Source organism: Sapajus apella, unplaced genomic scaffold (assembly GCF_009761245.1).
Source record: "Sapajus apella isolate SASKATOON/1434 unplaced genomic scaffold, GSC_monkey_1.0 scaffold22, whole genome shotgun sequence".
Lineage (NCBI taxonomy): Eukaryota > Metazoa > Chordata > Mammalia > Primates > Cebidae > Sapajus > Sapajus apella.
This window is the reverse complement of record NW_022436962.1, coordinates 8161884-8169587: the sequence shown is the minus strand read 5'-3', so window position 1 is coordinate 8169587 and position 7704 is coordinate 8161884. Positions and strand designations below refer to the sequence as shown.

At 48.5% G+C, this 7704-nt stretch overlaps 1 long non-coding RNA gene across 1 annotated transcript; it reads left to right on the top strand.

The window, feature by feature from the left end:
- The first annotated feature begins 5166 nt into the window (after positions 1 to 5166).
- LOC116558600 lies at positions 5167 to 6117 on the top strand. Its single transcript, XR_004272088.1, has 2 exons — positions 5167 to 5417; positions 5705 to 6117. It is a non-coding gene; the product is annotated as an uncharacterized LOC116558600 (long non-coding RNA).
- Positions 6118 to 7704: the final 1587 nt, after the last annotated feature.

The following is a 7704-nucleotide window of genomic DNA, read 5'->3' as shown; positions in this document are numbered from 1 at the left end:
GTAGGGGAGAGTCAAACACCCAGGTAGGGTGTCCAGCAGGTATTTAATGCATGACTCTAAAGTTCAGAGACGCTGTGTAGATCTGGAAGGCGTCTGCACGTAAAAGATGGGTTAAACCATGCGCACAGAGACTGCCCAGCACACCAGGAAGAGAGAAAAACAGCAAGGTGCTTCTCTGCAAGGGTTCCACGTGTGGCCTGAATGTATAATTTGGAAAAACTGCCACCGCTACCCCATGCATCCCAGCCACCCCCTACACCCTCCCTCTCAACCCCCACGTTTGCACCCTCTTACCTGTCCCCATCAAAACGCAGCCAGCCGGGCTCCCCATGTTGAGAAAAGGAAACCTTGGTCAGAGACTCCACAGCCCACATTTTTTAGGTGGGGGCGGGTGTGGCAGATTGGGAATGAGGAGGGAGAGAGGGGAGATGTTTGAGAGGGTAAGGGAAATAGAGAACAGCTGGGAGGGAGGAGGAGGAGGAGGAGGGAAAGGAAAGGAGAGGAGAGGGGCCTGGAGGAGGGGGAAGGAAAGACAAAGGACTGCTGGGAATCAACCCAGCAGGAATTACACTCATTTCTTTTTTTTTTTTTTTTTTTTTTTTTTTTTTAAATTTTTGGGATCTAGCCTTTACCCAGGGGGGAAAGGAAGCTGCTTTTTTTTTTTTTTTTTGAGTCTGAGTTTCGCTTTTGTTGACCAGGCTGGAGTGCAATGGCGGGATCTCAGCTCACTGCAACCGCCGCCTCCCAGGTTCAGGCAATTCTCCTGCCTGAGCCTCCCGAGTAGCTGGGATTACAGGCGCGCGCCCCCACGCCCAGCTAGGAAAGGGAGCTTCACAAATATCCAAACACGTGTATGAGTGTACACTGCAGGTGTGAATGTGAATGGCAAAGGGGGGCTGGCTGTGGCTGTGGGTGCAGATGGAGGGGATGTGGGTGACATACTGACAAGGAAAAGAGAAATGGGGAGAGGCCTCAAAATAAGCAAACCACCCTTCCACAGCCCTAATAAATCTGTTTTCGTTTCCTGTCCTCATCCATGTACACGTGTGACCTTTACCTCTTTAACTCACCAGAGTTGAGAGAGGCAAAGCCATGCCGCATCCAGCAGAGTCCCACAGCCGCAGACGCCTTCCGAAGTCACCGTCTCCTGGCAAGCCCCTCCCCCAGCAAGGCCCACACCAGCCCCGCCCCTCCCCACTTCCGCCAGGCTCTGGGCGTGGTCTTGCATCTGCTTTGCATTTCCAATGAGTGCTCCTCTGCCCCTCTCAGGCTGTAGACACCACCCCTCCCCAGGACTGCAGGGTCTCTGCCTTTTCTGAGTCAAGGCTTCCACCCCGCTTTCCTGGACCAGAGGTGGCTGCCAGGTTTGTGCAGAGCTAGCGGTTCTGAGGCGCTGGGAACGCACAGGGTCAGCGCCTCCTCGATGCGACAACGTAAGTACATTTCCATGTCATGTGCAATCCTTGTGATATAAGGTGACTGACTGTTATAGGCCATCCACAAGATGTCCTCTGTCCCTAACCATTGTCCTAGAGTTGAAAACAGTGGAAACTATTTTTTTTTAAGAGTTTTTCCCCCTGAAAATGTTCCCTGTGAGCCAGAACGGTGAGGAGGAGGGCATTTCTTCAGTTCCTTCAAGCAGGTAGGTCCAACAGCTGCCTGCTCTGCAGAGAGACAGGGAGAATGGGTGTTGCCTGGTGTCCTGCCTACCTGACATCACTCCAGTAGCCCCTGGGAGCATCTGAGAGGAACCCAATCCCAAGAGCACTGTCACTTGGTAGGATTGCTATCATTTAATTTGCCACATTGCTTCTTAACCTGCTTTTTGTGCCACCTCCTCTGGTAAATCATAAGTGTCCTAAGGGCTGGTTACATTCTATTCATCTCCCAGTGCCTGCCACATTGTGATAGAAACAAGCAGAGCAACCACTGAGTGAGCACCTACCCTGGGCCAGGCACAAGTGCTTGACAGGTATAAATGACCTATCAATAGATGCCACTATTATGCCCACTTCACAGATGCTGAGATAGAAGCCCAGAGAGGTTAATTAACATGGCCACGATCACATGGGGAATAGAAACCCAACTCATGTTTAGGCTTTTCAGTTTCTAGGGGAAACTTCCCTGAAACATTCTCAGGCAGCAGAAATCTGGAGCCAGCTCCAGGTCTGAGAGGGATGGCTCAGAAGCAGCATTGCCCCAGGCTCTGCCTCTGTTGTGTAACAAGTGGCGCCAAGGATTTAGAATTTCCCCGGAAGTGAAATAATGATCATAAACGTCTTTATTACAAGAAGATGTGCATTGCTTTTGCAATCTGCTTTTGTTTTTTTTTGTTTGTTTTGTTTGTTTAAGACAGGGTCTCGCTCTGTCACCCAGCCTGGAGTGCAGTGGTGCGATCTCAGCTCACCGCAACCTCTGTCTCCAGAGCTCGAGTGATCCTCTCACCTCAAAGAGCTGGGACTGCCGGTGTGTGCCACCATGCTTGGCTATTTTTTGTAGATACAGGTTTTGCCATGTTGCCCAGGCTGGTCTGGAGCTCCTGGACTCAAGCAATCCACCCACCTTGGCCTCCCAGTGTTGGGATTATAGGTGTGAGCCACTGCACCCGGCCTGCAATCTGCTTTTGAAAGCACTTTTCTATCAAATATCTTTTTAGATGCTGTGAAGAAGGCAAGGTGGGTATCATTTCATTCTGATGAAGAAACTCAGGCTCTGAGAGAAGTGATGGTCCAAGACCACACAGCGCGGTGATGGCAGGAATGGCATCTGTGTGCTGGAAAGACTTTCAGAAGAGGATGCTCTTCCTCTAAATGAGTTTGGGGAACAGCCCAGCCCTTCTGCCCATTTACCAACAGCTCAAGGTACCCCCAGGGGACAGTCTCTGTGCTCAGGGATAGGTCTCAGGGTCATGCTGACTACACACCAAACTGCTCCCTTCTTGAAGGAAGAGGCTGAATTCTGAGCACGCCGATGAGTGCATGGACAGCTCGGGACCCCTGTGCCTCAGTGGCTGCACACTCCAAGGCCGAGTTTATGAAGGGGGACCAGCAGTCATCTATTTCCCCCGTCAAACACCGCTACGGGCTTGCATCCATGCCTGTGGGTTCCGTGGTACCCTAAGACTTTTCTCACAGTCCCCATTTTTGCTTAGTGTTGGTTTCTATTACTTGTAACCAATAGAGCTAATACAGTGTAACTCAGTCGTTCTCAACCAGGGGTGCTTGTGTTCCCAGGGGACATTTGGCAATGTCTACAGATATTTTTGGTTATCATAACTGGGGGAAAGGGGGTGCTACTGACATCTAGTAGGTGGTCACGGATGCTGCTAAACATCCTACAATGCACAGGACAGCCCCTCACACCAGGAACCATCTAGTCCAAAATGTCAACTTGAGGACCCCTCAACGCACCATGCTTGTCAAAGACAGGAGCCATCATCATGAAAAATAGGCTTTGTGTCTCACTTCTCCATTTAGCAAAGAGTCTTTCATTTTAAACGGTAACATTCTGGTGGTGAGAATATGGTGAGAGGGCAGACAATGAGTGCTACCTCTATGAAGAATCACTGGCTGGGCGCAGTGGCTCATGCCTGTAATCCTAGCACTTCGGGAGGCCAAAGCCGGCAGATCACAAGGTCAGGAGTTTGAGACCAGTCTGGCCAACATAGTGAAACCCTGTGTCAAGTAAAAATACAAAAAATTAGCTGGATGTGGTGGTGTGCACCTGTAACCCCAGCTACTCAGGAGGCTGAGGCAGGAGAACTGCGTGAACAGGGGAGGCGGAGGTTGCAGTGAGCCGAGATCGCGCCATTGCACTCCAGCCCAGGCAACAGTGCAAGACTCCGACTCAAAAAAAAAAAAAGAATCATTTGAATCATTTAACAAGATATTTACCTGGGGCCTTAACATATTCACTCTTAAATCAGTAATTTACTTTGTAGAATTTATTCTTGGTAGAAAATCTTAATTCAGAGATATACACAAAGATTTATGCAAAAAGGAGGTTCCATGCAGCTTTATTTATAATGGTGAAAAATGGAAACAACTTAAATATCCAACCATTGGATATTGGTTACATAAATTATGATACATTCATAGCACAGAATAATATATGTAGCACTTAAAATTATGTTTATGATGATTATTTAGTAACACAGGGAAATGCTCATTATGTTAACTGAAAAGCCAGAATATAAAATTTTTGAAATATGTATTAGCACAGAAAAAAGGCTGCAGGGAAATATATCAAAATATTAACTATGGCTATCTCTAGGGAGTAGGATCACAGCTATTTTTTTTTTTTGCTGTTTTCCTATTTTTAAAAAATATTTTCCAATTTTTCCGTAATTAACATGTATTATAATTCAGAAATTTAATACTAAAAAGGAATCCTGATATCAGAATTGAGGAGATTCTAGATTATTCATTCATCAAAAAATAAATATATCTATTAAGGGCCTGCCATGTGCCAGATAGACATTGTGAACAGGCAGATAAGGTCCCTGACCTCAAGGCGTTTCCAGTCCAGGAGAGGAAGCATTTCAGAGGTCCCAGCTATTTGCAAATTCTCTATTATAGAAACGACCTGAAAGGCTTTATTATTAACACCTAAATAGCTACCTTTGTTGAGAGTTTATTGTGTCAGTACTAGATGCCTTACAATTTTGATTTCATGATCTCTGCATAACATCCTGAGAAAATATGGTTAAGTCTTGGGCAGTGGCCAGGATTCAAACTAGATCCATTTACCATCAGCACAAATTCCCAGTCTCCTCTGCTCCCTGCTTCAGTGACAGGGGTCATTCAGGACCATAAGACATGGCAAACTGGAGCCACCAAGGAAGATTTTAAAGTCGAGAGAGCCAGATAGAAAAGGGTGTACAGGCCAGGCATGTTGGCTCAAACCTGTAATCCCAGCACTTTGGGAGGCTGAGGTGGAGGATTGCTTGAGTCCAGGAATTCGAGACCAACCTGGGCAACATAGTGAGACCCTGTCTCTACAAAAAAATTTTTAAAAAGACAAAATTAGCTAGGCAGCATGGTGCACACACCTGTGGTCCCAGCTACTCTGGAGGCTGAGATGGGTGCATGGCTTCAGCCTGGGAGGTTGAGGTTTCAGTGAGCCTTGATCATGCCACTTGGGCTTCAGCCTGGGCAAGACCCTGTCTCAAAGCAAAAAAAAAAAAAAGAAGAAGAAAGAAAGAAAAGAAAGGGGCATGAGTGGGAGGAATGTAGGCCACTGACCAGATGTCCAGCAGTAGAGCCAAGGGTGGGGTTGTTTGCAGTGTTAGGGAAGGTGGTGGGGCCAGGGCTGGGGCAGAAGGGTGGTCACTGTCACAGATGTGCTCTGAGCTGCCCATGAGAAGGAAGAAAGAAAAAGCAAAAACCATTTAAGAAATGGGGACAGGGCCGGGCGCAGTGGCTCAAGCCTGTAATCCCAGCACTTTGGGAGGCCGAGGCGGGTGGATCACGAGGTCAAGAGATCGAGACCATCCTGGTCAACATGGTGAAACCCCGTCTCTACTAAAAATACAAAAAATCAGATGGGCATGGTGGTGCGTGCCTGTAATCCCAGCTACTCAGGAGGCTGAGGCAGGAGAATTGCCTGAACCCAGGAGGCGGAGGTTGCGGTGAGCCGAGATCGCGCCATTGCACTCCAGCCTGGGTAACATGAGTGAAACTCCGTCTCAAAAAAAAAGACATAGGGACAGAAAGAAGAGTGCTTTGATGGATTGGAGTGGCTGCAGCTGTGGCCAGAAAGGAGCGTGTCCTCTCCCCAGAGGTGAGTCTATTAGAGAAGGCTCCATGCAGTGAGAGGGGAGCACAGAGGAGAACGAGCTTGTGCCGCAAACCAAAGCTCAGGGGACGGAAATCAGGAGGCCTCATGGGTTGTAAAGGGCTGTTGAGATTGCCTCCTCCCAGAAGAAATCAACAGAAAGGCTCCTGCTTCTTTGGCGACCCAGAATCCCTCCGAGGAAGCCAGAGTTGCAGCCAGCACTGTGTCACTGTTGCGGCTGCGGCTGCTGTTGTTTTTAGGCTACTTTGAGGTAATAGATGTGAAAGTGTTTTGAGAAATACAAAGCACTCTGTGTTCAAATAAAAGGTGTTGTTTCCATTCTTTCCTCTTCCTGTCTCATTTCTCAAAACTCCCTCTGCACACCAGGCAGCTGCTGGACTGAGCTATTGGACATGTCTCGCCTCCCACAGGCTCCCTTGCCTCCAGCGCCCCCATCCCCTCGCCTTCACCTGGCTGACCCCCTCCTTCCTGGCACACAAGGCCCAGCCCTGCTTCCTCTACCCCGGAAGCCTCCCCGGGACCCTCCAGACTGGGCTGGAGCCTCCTCCTCTGGGCTGGGCCAGCACCTGTTGACCGCCGGCTGCACATACTGCAATTTTCTGTGCTTTCCGTTTTTGTTTTATCCTTTTCAGTCTTTTTTCCTCACTCTCCCCACCGCGACATAAGTTCCTTGGACACAGACAGAGTGTCTAATTTGTGACTGCATGCCTAGAATCTAGAAAAGTCCAGGCATATTTTTGTAAGCCCAGCAAATGTACGTGGATTTGAATGAATTAGTAAATAAAATAATGTATATGAAGTCACTTTTTATGGTCTTAGGAATAATCATTATTAACTGTTCATTCAATAATATTCACTGATCACCTACTCATCTTTGAAAGGCCTCTACCAGGTATGCAGGGCAGCACATAACAGGGTCTCTTTGCTCTCAAGGACTTTGTGAGGGAATGAGGGAGAATTTTACAGCCTACAGACGACAATAACATAAATGTAGTAACACTTATCTGCCCTAAAATAACCAGGCTGCCTGTTGTAGAAGTGCAGTCAGGAACAGCTCCCCAGAGGCTTCAGGAAGGCTCCTGAAGGAGGAGCTGACATGAACTCTGCCTTATCCAGCGCCCCCGCAGCCCTGGGCCCTTCACTTCGTTCTGTTCCTTCTGCTTTGGGATGACTTAAGGGAGCTTGCGTCCTGACCCCAGCTGCTCCTGGCCAGCAGCTCCCTGGGCCTCTCTGAGGCCACCATCTGGCAAACTTGGGGAGTCTTTGCTCTGAGGCTCCCCGGAGGGTCACTCCTGCTGCAGCTCCCTCTGGCCAAGGCCTCAAAGCAGCACAGGCTGGGGGATTGGGAGCCCACCAACCCCTGGTTCGAGTCCTGGCTCTGCCACTTGCTGGTTGTGTGTAGACATAATTATACTTTATCCAAGCCCCAATTTCCTTGTGTATAAAATAAGGCCAGGCAGGTGTGATAGTTCACGCCTGTGATCCTAGCACCTTGGGAGGCTGAAGCAGAAGGATCACTTGAGGCCAGGAGTTCAAGACCAGCCTGGGCAACACAGCAAGACCTTGTTTATACAAAAATTCAAAAATTTAGCCAGGTCCCAGCCACTTAGGAGGCTGAGGTGGGAGAATTGAAGGGCCCAGGAGGTCGAGGTTGCAGTGAGCTGTGATGGTGTCACTGCATTCTAGCCTGGGTGACAAGAGTTAGATCCTGCCTCAAAAAAACAAAAACATAACATAAATAAAATGAGGACAGCAATAGCCATTGATGAGATGGTGACACTTCAATGAAACAACAGATATGGATAACCTAGAACATTCTTTTAAAAGCCTTCAATAGGCCGGGCACAGTGCCTCACGCCTATAATCCTAGCACTTTGGGAGGCCAAGGCGGGCACGAGGTCAGGAGTT